Source organism: Elephantulus edwardii, unplaced genomic scaffold (genome assembly GCF_000299155.1).
Source record: "Elephantulus edwardii isolate Elephantulus edwardi_28Jun2011 unplaced genomic scaffold, EleEdw1.0 scaffold00301, whole genome shotgun sequence".
NCBI classification, from domain to species: Eukaryota; Metazoa; Chordata; class Mammalia; order Macroscelidea; family Macroscelididae; genus Elephantulus; species Elephantulus edwardii.
The window spans coordinates 2,729,881-2,743,932 of NW_006400051.1; the positions used below are offsets into that span (position 1 = coordinate 2,729,881).

Below are 14,052 nucleotides of genomic sequence, written 5' to 3' on the forward strand. Positions count from 1 at the left end.
ACTTGACGGCTCTTAACAACAACAACAACGTTGGCATTGGTATTTCTGATACCACAACTACCTTTTGTGGAACTCCAGAGTTAGAGACAGTTTTCTGCTATTATCTTGAAGATGCCTCCTGGTAGAAGAAATTTTATTTTATTATTCAAAGAAGAGGAAAACTGAATAAATTCATCCAGAACTTAGTTAGATGCTCAGAACTTTACAAGCATCCAGATGTCAGAGCAGTCTTTCAAATGAACACTTCAAATAACCAGTCAGATATATCAGAACATGAGAATGAAAGAGTCACCTACAAGGCATCCATCATTTCTCATAAAAAAGAAACCAAAGCTGAAGAACTTAAGGAGGCCAAGGGGAAGTTAGCAAGCCGAGAGAGAGAGAGAGAGATTCGTGAAAACTGATCAGACTTGAGAGTTTCACAGTTCCAAGGTTGTGAAAGGAGAGGAGGTCCATACTTCCTTCCCTAGAGAACATCAATGAGGGACCATCTAGGAATCCTGTGGTCAAACCAACTGACTCCTATTTCTTAAAAATTATTGGAAAAGGTAGCTTTGACATGGTTCTTTTTGCACAACAAAAACTTGAGGGAAATTTTATGCCGTCACAATAGTACATGAAAAAACAAAACAAACTTGTTCTCTACAGAATTGTGTAACATTTTATTATAGTTGAACAGAATGCAATTGAAAAATGTGAAATACCCACTTCTGGTTGGATTACATTATGCTTTCCAAACAATTGGAAAACTGTTCTTTGTTCTGGATTACATCAGTGGAGGGGAGCTCTGTTTTCATTTACAAAGAGCAAAATCCTTTCCTGAGCACACAGCAAGGTTTTATGCAGCTGAAACTGCCAGTGTACTGGATTACTTACATTTCATATAAGTTATATAGAGAGATTTGAAACTAGAAAATATTCTTTTGGATTCACTTGGCCATGTAGTATTAAGAGATTATGATTCTGTAAAGATGGCATTGGTATTTCTGATACCATAACCACCTTTTGTTGCACATAGAGGTATATGGCACCCAAAATAATCCAAAAATAGCCCCACAACCATACTGTCGACTGGTGGAGCCTCAGAGTTATTATATGAAATATTGTATTAATTGCCCCCATTATTCTCCATGAATCTGGCTGAGTTGTATGAAAATATTCTTCATAAAAGCCCAGAATGGAGGCATGGAGTGAGCCTTGGAGCCTGGACCATTTTGTCAAAACTCCTTGAAAAGAGCAAACAGCACACCTGAACAAACTCATTACAAAAGAAGAAATTAAAAAGTAATAAAACAACTTCCAGCCAAAAAAGTCTTGCACCAAATAGTGTTACAAGTGAATTTTATCAAATAGAAGAACTGCCACCAATCCTACATAAGCTATTTCAGAAAATAGAAAAAGATGGAATTCTCCCAGACTCATTGTATGAAACAAACATATCTTTAATAGCAAAGCTAGGTAAAGATATCACCAAAATAGAAAACTATAGGTCAATATCTGTCATGAACATAGATGCAAAAATCCTGAATCAAATCCTGGCTAATAGAATCCTACAACACATAAAAGAAATAATTCACCATGACCATGTGGGATTCAAAACAGGTATGCAAGGAAGGTTCAGCGAGTGATAGGGAATGGCAAGGGAAACACTGACAAAGGAGATTAATCAGAACTGGCTTTGACAAGCACTGTGGCAACTGGACAATTAAAACAGACATGGGGTGGGGGAAGAAGAATGAACTGGGGATGAGGGTGGAGAAAACAGTGCAAAAATGAATGAATGAAAACCCAAAATCTCTGTAAATGTTCATTAAAACTAATAAAATTTAATTTAAAAAATGAAAAAAAGGAAAAACAACCAGTTTATTCATCACATTAACAAAGCAAAGAACAAGAACCACATGATCCTATCAATTGAGCATAAAAGGCCTTTGACAAAATCCAACACCTTTCCTGATTAAAACACTCAACAAAATAAGATTAGAGGGGAATTTATTCAACATAGTAAAAACTATATGCGCAAACCAGAGAGCCAACATTGTTCTCAATGGAGAGAGATTAAAGGCATTCCCCTTGAAAACAGGAACTAGGCAAGGATGCCCACTATCACCTTTCCTACTCAATATTGTATTGGAAGTCTTAGTGATAGAAATAAGGCAAGAGAAGGAAATAAGAGGTATCCAAATTGGCAAAGAGGAGGTAAAATTATCTCTCTATGCAGATGATATAATAGTTTACTTAGAAAATCCTAAAGACTCAGCAAGAAAACTACTGAACACAGTTGACCTATTCAGGAAAGTTACAGGATACAAGATCAACATACAAAAATCAACTCGATTTCTCTACAGTGACAAAGAGAATAAAGAACTGGAGCTGAGAAAAACAATACACTTCACAATAGCTATTCACAAGATTAAATACTTAGGAGTAAACATAACCAGAAGCACAAAGGATCTATTCAGAGAAAATTATTATAAAACATTATTACAAGAAACAAAAAGAGAACTGGAGAGGTGGAAGAATATTCCTTGCTCATGGATAGGAAGACTCAATATTGTAAAAATGGCAATACTAACAAAGGCAATTTACATGTTCAATGCAATTCCCATACAAATACCAATTCCATTCTACAACGAGTTGGAAAAGGCAATCTCCAATTTCATTTGGAATGGAAAGAGGCCCAGAATAAGCAAAGCACTCATTAAAAAGAGAAGCAATGTAGGAGGCATCTCACTCCCTGATTTCAAATCCTACTACACTGCTGTGGTGGTCAAGGCAGCATGGTACTGGTACAATGACAGACATATATATTAATGGAATAGAATTGAGAATCCAGAAATCAGCCCATCTACCTATGGTAAACTGATTTTTGAGAATGAGATTAAATCAGTTAAGTGGGGAAATGACAGCCTTTTTAACAAATGGTCCTGGCAAAATTAGAAAACTATCTGCAGAAAATGCAAGCAATATCCACACCTCACTCCATACACAAAAACCATTTAAAATTGGATTATTGACCTAAGACTAAAACCAAGGACTATAAACTTCAATGAAGAAAAGATTGGAAGAACTCTAGAGTCCTAACCCACAACATAAACAGTCTTCCAAGCATCCTGGAAAATCTACAACCAGGAGAGGATAAAATGGATGAATGGGACCTTCTAGCAATCAAATCCCTATGCACATACAAAAACTTCTCCAACAGGGTTAAAAGGGAAGCCACAGATCGGGAAAAAATATTTGGTGTGACATGTCAGACAAGGGACTTATATCTAGAATTTATAAAATATTCGATCACCACAACAAGATAAAGGTAAATAACCCAATTTAAAAGTGGGCACAGGATATGAACAGACATTTCACCAAAGAAGACAATCAGATGGCAAACAAACACTTGAAGAAATGTTCAAAATCCCTAGCTCTAAGAGATATGCAAATCAAAACAACCATGAGATAGCATCTCACCCCAGTAAGAATAGCAAAATTTATCAGAACAGCAAACATCAAATGCTGGTGAGGTTGTGGAGAAACTGGAACTCTTATTCACTGTTGATGAGAGTGTAAAATGATGCAACCACTATGGAAGCCTTATGGTGCTTTCTCAAAAAGTTGCAAATAGAAATACCAAAATAATTCCACCACTGGAAATTCACCCTAAAGAAACCATACCTGCAACCCAAGAAGATAGATAGATAGATAGATAGATAGATAGATAGATAGATAGATAGATAGATACACACCCACTTTTATTGTGGCTTTGTTTGAAATTATAAAGAGCTGGAAACAACCCAAGTGCCCATCAACAAACAAATGAATAGGGAAAAAAGTTCTGGTATATTCACCCAGTGGAATACTATGCAATATTGACAAACAAGGAACACATGAAATATTATGCAAAATGGATGACCCTGGAGAACATTATGCTGGGTGCAGTATCTCAGCAAAAAAGGACAAATATTTCAGAGCCACTGTTGTAAAATGGGACAGACATCAGGGTTCGGGGAAGACAGAAACAGAGGGGAGGAATGATGTATATTGCATTGAAACAGATGAGGGAGGAAACTGTTTAAAAGGAATATGTGATTGGATATTATTGTCCTTGCAGGAGTCCATAATGAAGGGTGCATAGTGGAGTAGATTTGAGGGGAGGGATTGCACAACAATGAAAGAATTTTTCTTATTTTAAAAATTTTATTTTATTAATTTTAATTCCTCAATTTTTCATTCACAACTACATCAGAAGAGTTAGATTCATGAAGGGTCTGCATATTCCGCAAACATCAAGCAGACATAGACCAACAAATGTGTCTGATACTATTTGTGTGGATGTGTGAAACCTATGTCTAACTTAAGGGCTTCATTTTTACATGCAATAGTGAAAACAATAAAATACGTATTTTTGGCTGGATGGAATAAAATAGCTAAATAAAATTAGCAAAAAGCTAAAAAAAGGACTGATAACCCAACTACAATATGGGCAAAAGACATGGAAAGATGTTCACAGAGGAAGATATTTGAATTGCCAACAGACACATCAAGAAATGCTCAAAATCACTGGCAATAAGAGAGATGCAAATCAAAACCACAATGAAATTCCATTTCACCTTAGTAGCAGTGGCAAAGCTTTACAGAACAGCAAGTAATAAATGTTGGAGAGGATGTGGCCAGATAGAAACTCTTTTACGTGGTTGGTGGGATTGTACAATGGCACACCATTCTGGAAGGCAGTTTGGCACTTCCTCAAAAAAGCTGAACATTGAAATTTCATATGACCTAGCTATTCCACTGCTCGGAAAGTTGTTGTTAAGTGCTGTCGAGTAGCAGACAACTCATAGTGACCCAATGAACGAAAGACCTGAACACTTGTATGACTTTCATTGTTTCTCCACTTTCATAGAGTTTCCTGAGGCAAGCTATTTCAGAAGTGGATGCCACTCCTGCTTCCAAGCTTGTTTTCATTTGGGAGCTCCACCAAACACTGTCCGTGGTAACCAAACATGGGTAACCATGGTCAACCATAGTGACCATGGGTAACCATTATCACATTTGACACATCAGTGTCACAGTGTTTAGCATTACAACAACCACAAGTTACCTCTGGACAGGAAATGGACAGACAAGTGCTATACTACTTAGAAGAATGTTTGGCCAGAAACAATTAAAACCAGGCCTGAGGACTACAGATTAAAATCACCCACCTTTGGCTTGGTAGCATAAACTTCTACCACTAGGCCAACAGGGCTCTCTCGTTGTTGTTGTTGTTGTTAAGTGCCATCAAGTTGTAAATGACTCATAGTGACCCTATGAATGAGAGACCTGGACACTTGAATAACTTTCATCATGTTTCCACGTTCATAGAGTTTCCAGAGGCAACCTATTTGGAATATACCCTGTGAAAATGAGAACTGAGGCACAAACAGAAACTTGTACACCATGTTCATAACAGCATTATTCACCATCACAAGAACATAGAAACAGCCCAGATGTCCAACCACCATCAAATGGATTGATAAATTATGGTACATTCTCACAATGGCATACTATGCAGGAGCAATGATTTTGTAAATTACTACCTAATTTGGGAGGGACTGAAGAGTATTATGCTGAGTGAACTAACTCAGTCTCATAAAGACAAATATTGTCTAAAACCATTATTATCTAATTGTTTCACCTTTGTAGGTGACTGTTTTCCTCATGCTGCTTTTAGAATTCTATTCTTACCTTTTAATTTGAAGAATTTGATTATGATATGTCTTGATGTTTTTTTTTTAAGGTCTAGTTTATTTGGTGTTCCCTCTGCTCTATCCATCTTGTTGAAGATCTTTTTCAGTAAAGTGTTGTTCCATTTTCCTCATAAACTGATTTCTAATTTTATATATTGTTATTTGAGAAAATGGTTAGCATTATTTTAATGTTTTAACTTTATTTAGAATTGTTATGTGATCTAGCATATGGTCCATTTTAGAGAATGGTCCACATGCCCTGGGAAAATATGTCTTATTATTTCATTAGGTTGAAAATTTTATATACGTCTGTGAGGTAAAGTTGATTGTTCCGTTTTCTCTTAGTTATTCTATCTTTTATAAAAACTGATATGCAAAACCTATTCTGTAGTTACGTTTTCTCTCTCCAGCTTTTTTAACACTTGCTTTATGCATTCTGAGAGTCTTTCATTTGGTGTATAGAAATTTATTTAAATTATGTGTTTTTGTTAAGGTGATCCTTTAATCGTTATTTTACATCCTTCCTTGTCCCTTATGCTGATTTTTTGAAGACTATTTTTCCAGAAATCAACGTTATCACTCCTGCTATTTTTGCATTTACAGTCACTTAGTACATTTTTTCCTATTCTTTGATTTTTTTCTTTGTGCCTAAAGAATGTCTCTTGAAGGAAGCAAATTAATAGGTCTGTTGTCTCATCCATTCTGCCACCCTAGTGAAGTTTTTAGTTGCAGCTAGCATTTACAGTTAACTACATAGACAGAGAAACATAAATGACATGCTGGGAAACTATCAGCAAAGTTCAGAGTGAGAAACACTACAGACGGTTTACTGTGCTACTTCAATAAAAGAGCTATAAGGGAATTTTTTTTAATTTAAAAGGCATAAATGAACCAATTAATTGCATGCATACCTTACTTTGATCCTAATAGAAACAACTGAAAGACAATAACTTCAAACATAAGTGGGGAAATTCTAACTTGATATTTGAAGATAGTTAAGATGTTGGTGTCATTAACTCAGATTCAATGCATAGCTGACCCCTCCAGCAGGTTTTTAGAGGCAGTAAATTACATGGGAACTTTTACACTCATCCTGGATGATACTCTTGATATCCTCCCACCACTCATCTGGCCTTCGTTCATTAGTGTTCATGGCCTCAAACCTGTTTCTGAGATGGTTCTGAAATTCAGGTGGGATAGACTCAAGGTCATATTTTCGTTCCCATGGATTCGATTTAATTTTCCTTAGCTTCAGCTTGAACTTGTATATAAGTAGTTGGCACTCTGTTCTGCAATCAGTTCCTGGTCTAGTTTTCACAGATGATATTGAGCTCCTCCGGAGGTTCTTTCCACAGAACGGAATTAATCTGATTCCTGTGCATACAATCAGGTGAAATCCATGTGTATAACATGCGTTTATGTTTCTTATAAAACATATTTGCAATGAATAAGTCACTGTACAAAATTCAATCATTCTATCTCTAGCTTCATTTCTGTCACCGAGTCCATGTTTTCCAACTACTGATTCTTTGTTCCCAACTTTTGCATCCCAGTCACCCATTATTATTAATGCATCTTGATTACATGTTCTATTGATCTCCGACTGTATTTTTGGTAGAAATCTCCCGTTTCCTCTTCTTTGGCTCTGGTTGTTAGTGCATATATCTAAATGATAGTGGTGTTCACTATCATTTGAATAGCACTTGATCGTGCTAATGTGAAACCTTTACTTGGACCAGGAGGCAATTGATAGAACAGAGCAAGGAAACACTGCATCGTTCAAAATTGGGAAGGGATGTGCCAGGGATGTGTCCTAGCTCCATACTTTTTCAACCTATATGTAGAACAGATAATCTCAGAGACTGGGCTCTATAAAGAGAAATGAGGCATCAGAATTAGTGGAAGATCCATCAACAATCTGTGTTATGCACAAGACACAACCCTGCTTGCTGAAACTGAGGAGAACCTGAAGCACTTGCTTCAGAGGGTCAAGGATTACAGCCTTCAATATGCATTGAGGCTCAACATTAAGAAGACAAAGATTCTCATCACTGGGCCAATTGGCAACATCAGGATGGATGGTGAAGAGATTGAAATTGTTCACAGCTTTAGTTTGCTTGGCTCCACAGTCAACACTCTTGACACCAGCAGCCAGGAAATTAAAAGACAGATTGTGATGGGAGAGCCTGATGTTAGGGACCTCTCCAAAGTACTGAAGAGTAATGGTGTCACTCTGGAGACTAACGTGTGCCTGATATAGGTCATGGTCTTTGCAATCACTTGTTATGCATTAGAGAGCTGGACAATGGTGTTGGAGAAGAATATTGAACGTACCATGGACTGCTAAGAAAATGAACAGGTTCACCCTCGCGAGGGTTAAACCAGGCTGCTCCTTAGAGGCAAAGATTCTGAGGCTTCATCTGACATACTTTGGATATGTTGCAAGGAGAGACCAGTCCTTGGAGAGGGATGCCATGCTTGGGAGGGTGGAGGGACAGCACAAGAGAGGAAGACCCTCTATGAGGTGGGTTGATTCAGTGGCTGGGGTAATCAGGGTGAGTGTGTTAGAGACAGTGAGGTTGGCACAGGACAGACCAGAGTTTAGTGCTGTTCTACACAGGGTTGTTATGAGTCGCAAGCAACTCAATGGCACATAACAAGAAAAAAAAATTACACAGGGAGAGATTACTCATCATTTATCTTTTGCATGTAGATGTTGAAATATGTATTAATAAAATGATCTGATTAATAAAACTGCTGTCAAAGTAATCTGGTGTAAACGTAGGTTTAGCCACAGGTGAAGCAGTATTGACCATAAGTAAAAATGTAATATAATATTCAGTTCTTTTTAATATGTAATTTAAGTTTGTCTCTATAAAAAGAGTTAATAAGCATGTATTATATTTACCATCAGGACAATGTATTTTATCTCTTTTGAAAAAAATTGAATAAATAAAAAGTGTACTACCTCAGGGCTTCTTGTGGGAAGAAATTCTCAAGAGTAATGCTGATGCATGAATGCTGATAGTTCTGCAGTCTTTCTTGTTACTGGAGTTTGGGAGCTATTAAGGCACATTACCTATGGAGTAAAGTACCATATGAGAGAATATCAAAAAAATGTGCTAATAGGAAAAACAGCATGTTTCACAGGTGTGCAATAAAGAATATAATTGGATCCATTAAATACAAAGTGTGCAGATTCTAAAGGTTACCGAATAAATAATGCTGTTTAACAAAGTGAATTTGGAGTATAAGTTGACAGAAATTTCTGAACATTTCATCTCTTTCTCCAATTGTATGCTAATGGTCATATTCCTGCCTGTATGACCCTCTCCTGTTTCAATTAAGCAGGTTGAGATTAGTAGCTGAGTGCAGGCTGTTCAGTATTCCTCGTTCTTGCAGATGTGGATCAGGAACTTCAGTGGGGTTTCTTCACCTGAATTTATTTAACTCCTAAACTGCCTAAGTCCCGTATTTGACATTAAGATGAAGGGTTGGTGGAAGGATAAAATGATAAGATGTTGGAAAATATTTTAGATAATTAAAGACATTAACAGAACAAATAAAGAATTAATAGAATAAGAAGAGACCCATAATTAATATCTACACATGAAATGAGAGAACTGCAAAATGCACAAACCAAACTTTAACATATTTGAAGAACAAAATAGACAACATCACAATGACAGTGCGAGACTTCAATACACCACTCTTTATGAATAATAGAATGATTATAAAGGAACTCAACAAAGACACAGAAGAACTAATTATTCAATTAACCAGGTGGAATATATATATATATATATATATATATATATATATATATATATATAGCATTCCACTGCAACAAAAGCTCAATATACATTATTTTCCAGGGCACACAGAATATTACCCAAATAAACCTGTTTGTTTGTTTGTTTTATAATGGTTTGCATTAAAAATTCATATGCATTGTGTTCCACACTTTTCTTCATTTGTTTTGTGTTTCATACAATACATTGTGTTCTATAAAATCAATCACCATTGAACTGAGCCCATGATTACTCTCTGTCTTTGCAAGTCCCCACTGGATCTTTCCCATTTCCTTCGCCTCCTCCCTCCATCAAATTGTGTGATCCTGTGATTTCCCCTGCCCATCCTTACCCCTCTGCTCCCACCCCTTCTCCCTTGGACTTTCACACACATTTCAAAGTTATATTTCTGTTTTTACAATAATGGTCCCATGCAATATTTGTCCTTAGGAGACTAAGCTAATTCACTCAACATAATATTCTCCCATGTTATGTAGTAGTTTTCAAAGTTGTTACTCCTAAACAAGGTAGGAGGCATCACAGTCCCTGATTTCAAATTATACTACACAATTGTGACGGTCAAGACAGCATGGTACCGGTAAAGTGACAGACATATAGATCAATGGAATAGAATTGAGAACCCAGAAATCAGCTCATCTACCTATGCTCAACTAATTTTGACAAGGATACAAAATCAGCTAAGTGAGGGGGAAAACAGACTTTTCAACAAATGGTGTTGGCAAAATTGGAAAAGCATTTGTAAAAGACTCAAGCAAGACCCTCACCTCAAACCATAGACAAAAACCAACTCAAGTGGATCAAGGACCTAGGGGTAAAATCAAAGGCTGTAACTTTCATTAGAGAAAGGCTTGGAAGAATTATTAATCCACAGTATGGACAGTCTTAGAAGCACAATAAAAAAAATCTACAACCAGGAGAGCACCAAATAGATGAATGGGACCTTCTAAGAATCAAATCCCTATGCACATAAAAGAAACTTCTCCAACAGGGTCAAAAGAAAATACAGAGTTTGAGAAAAAATATTTGGCAATGGCATGTCTGATAAGTGAGTCATATGTAAAATTTTTAGAATATTCCAGAACCTCAACAAGGAAAAGGTAAACAACCTAATTGCAAAATGGTCACAGGCTATGAACAGATACTCTGCCAACGAAGACATTCAGATTGCAAAGACATAAAGAAATGTTCAACATCTCCAGTTATCAGAGAGATGCAAATCAAAACAACTATGAAGTATCATCTCACCTCAGGAATAATAGCAAATTTCAACAGAGCAGCAAACAATAAATACTGGAATGGTGATGGAAAGATTGGAACCCTTATTCACTGCTGGTGGGAGTGTAAAATGGTGCAACCACTATGGAAGGCGGCTTGGTACTTTCTCAAAAAGTTAGAAATAGAAATGCCATTTGACCCAGCAATGCCACTACTGGGAATATACCCTAAAGAAATGAGAACTGCCATCTAAACATGTTTATTGCTTCATTATTTACAATAGCAAAGAGATAGAAGCAACCCAAGTGCTTTTCAACAAACAAATGAATATAAAAACTGTTAATCTACCATGGAATATAATGTATACAAAGTATAGACAATGGAATACAACATAGCACTGGAAAACAATTAACTCGTAAAACACTTCACAAGGCGGCGCACTCGGGAAGGCGGCGCACTCGGAAGTCTTATTTGTTGAGGACTGGTGACTTGGCAGCTCAATATTTGGGGACAGACTGCAACCACTAACTCCCAGTAGGGCCCAAGCCCCGCACCCCCACCCTTGCCACAACACCCTTTCCAGGGAAACCACCCCACCACCATCCCAAGCCCCCAAACTTCTGGCACACCCTGGTGTCCTTGCCACAGCTCTGCACCCCTGGTGGTGCTTCAGGGTCACTAGAGACTCCTTCATGCAGCACAGAGACCTACCAACAGCCATGGACAGTACAATTCTGAGTCAGCACACAAAGGCACACCACGAATCCAGCCATCATCTGAAGCCACCAATAGAGCAGCTGTGAGACTGATCTGCCATGAGAAAGGATGGTAGGATCCTAATTGGGCTTTCTTGGGAACCATCAATTGTCTGGGAGAGTACCCAAGGGTGAACCCATTGGTAGGAATTTGGCTGAGCTCTCTCAGGCCATGCCAACCACCCAGGATCGAGCAGGACAGTGGTAATTTGGCTGAACATTTGCGGATGCTGCAGACCAGCCAGACACAAGTGGATTGGTGGGAATTTGACTTTGTCTTGTTGGGTCCCCTTGGACCCAGACCCTGCCTGGGCAGGAGCCACTGTGTAAGGACACCTGCGTGAGCGCCACTGGAAAGGGACCACTGAATGAAAACCACTGGGTGGGAGACAGACAGCTGGAATTTGAATAGGGACCCCAGTTGTAAGCACACCCTGACAACTAAGGTCTGAGTGAGGTCCCCCAAGTGGTGGACCAGCCCTTGTGATCACCCCACCCATGTGCATGCCCCACCCCATTTGGTTCCACACTTGTGTCTACATTTCTGGTTAATCAACCTGCCTTTAATCCAGAGCACCTTGACCTGTCTTACCTAGAAGAGGCTGCTCTCACAGGCTCTGAACTGACAACTCCCTGGAGTCAGAAGTTCAGAAAAAAACACAGGTGGGATAGCTACCCAACTGCCCTCTAGAGGATTGTCTTCAGATCAAGAACATATCAATATCTCAAAGAAAGCAAGATATCCCACACAATACACAAGCACAAAGCAAGATGTCACCCACAAAGGATGACACTGTATCAATGAGTTTCCTGAAGCCAGAAACTCTGATGAAACTTTCTGACACAGAATTTAAAAGAACAATGATTGAATATATTCAATGGATGAAAGACAAACTTGAAATATTACAGGATACTACAAACAAAATCCAGGAGGAACTGAAAAACACAGTCCAGAACAATGTAGAGAAAATAAACAAGGCATTAGCGGCACTGGAAAAACAAGAAATCAAAATATGAGGTCCAATGTTTCAGATGCTATCAACATGATGGAGGGACACATGAGCAGAGTTGAGAGATGGAAAACAGAACCAGTTAAATAGAAGACAACACTATTACCACTGATCTGCTAGAGCAAAAAGCAGACTCAAAAAAGGAAGGAAAAAGAAGAAAACCTAAGAATAATGTGGGACACCATCAAGAGAAATAAGATGCATATCATGGGAATCCCAGAAAAGGAAGAAGCAAGTAAAGGCACTAAAAAAGTTGTGGAAGAATTACTAGGGGAAAATTTCCCAGGCATAATGAAAAATGGGAGAATACATATACAAGAAGCTCAGTGAACACCATATAGACTAGACCCCAACATAAAAACATCAAGGCATATCATAGTTAAATTTACCAGAACCAAAGATAAGGAGAGAATCCTGAAAGCAGCAAGGGAGAAACAAAGAGTAACCTATAAAGGAGAGCAGATAAGATTAAGTACCGATTTCTCAAAAGAAACCATGCAAGCAAGAAGACAGTGGAAGGACATATATCAAACACTCAAAGAACACAACTGTCAATCGAGCACACTGTACCCAGCAAAATTATCTATCAAATATGAAGGAGAGACCAACATATTCCCAGAAAAGCAGAACCTAAGAGAGTTTGTAAAAACAAGAGCAGCATTGCAGGAAAGACTCAGAGATGTCCTTCTTACAGAGATACCACAGAAAGCATCATGGACCAAAGTAACTAGCAACAACACCAAACATAATTTAACACAATGATAGTAATAAAAGCTTGCCTCTCAATAATCACACTGAATGTGAATGGTTTAAATGCACTGCTGAAGAGAAAAAGAGTAGCAGACTGGATAAAAAAACAAAATCCAACAATATGTTGTCTACAGAAGACACACTTGAAAAATGAAGATAAAGACAGACTAAAAACAAAAGGATGGAGAAAAATATACCAAGCAAACGGCAACCAGAAAAAAGCAGGAGTAGCGATATTAATCTCTTATAAAATAAATATCAATGTAAAAACCATTACAAAGGACAAGGAAGGTCACTACATAATGCTGAGAGGGTCAATAGAACAAGAGGACATAACAATAATAAATATCTATGCACCAAATGAAAGACCTGCAAAATACATAAAGCAAACATTAACAAAACTGAAAAAGGAAATAGACAACACTACTATAATACTTGGAGACTTCAATACACTCTTCTCAAGAAAAGATAAATCTACCAGAAAGAAAGTCAACAAAGATACTGAAGAATTAAACCATACAATAAGTAAACTTGACCTCATAGATATTTATAGGCTAGTGCACCAAAAAAACAAAAAACAGTGTACCTTCTCAAACGTACATGGAACATTCTCCAGAACAGAACACATTTTAGGACACAAGGCAAGCATCAATAAATTCAAAAACATAGAAATAATACAAAGCAATGCTCGGGGAGAAACAGGGAAGATGGCGGAGGTGGAGAGCACAGTGTGAAGAGCCAGAGGGATAGCAGCCTGCGTAGAGAGGATACCAGAGAGTACTTTATG

General features: G+C 37.7%; 1 pseudogene; it reads left to right on the top strand.

Annotated features, from left to right (window-relative positions):
- LOC102850281 overlaps positions 1 to 1,253 on the top strand; it is an 18,710-nt pseudogene extending 17,457 nt beyond the window's left edge.
- Positions 1,254 to 14,052: the final 12,799 nt, after the last annotated feature.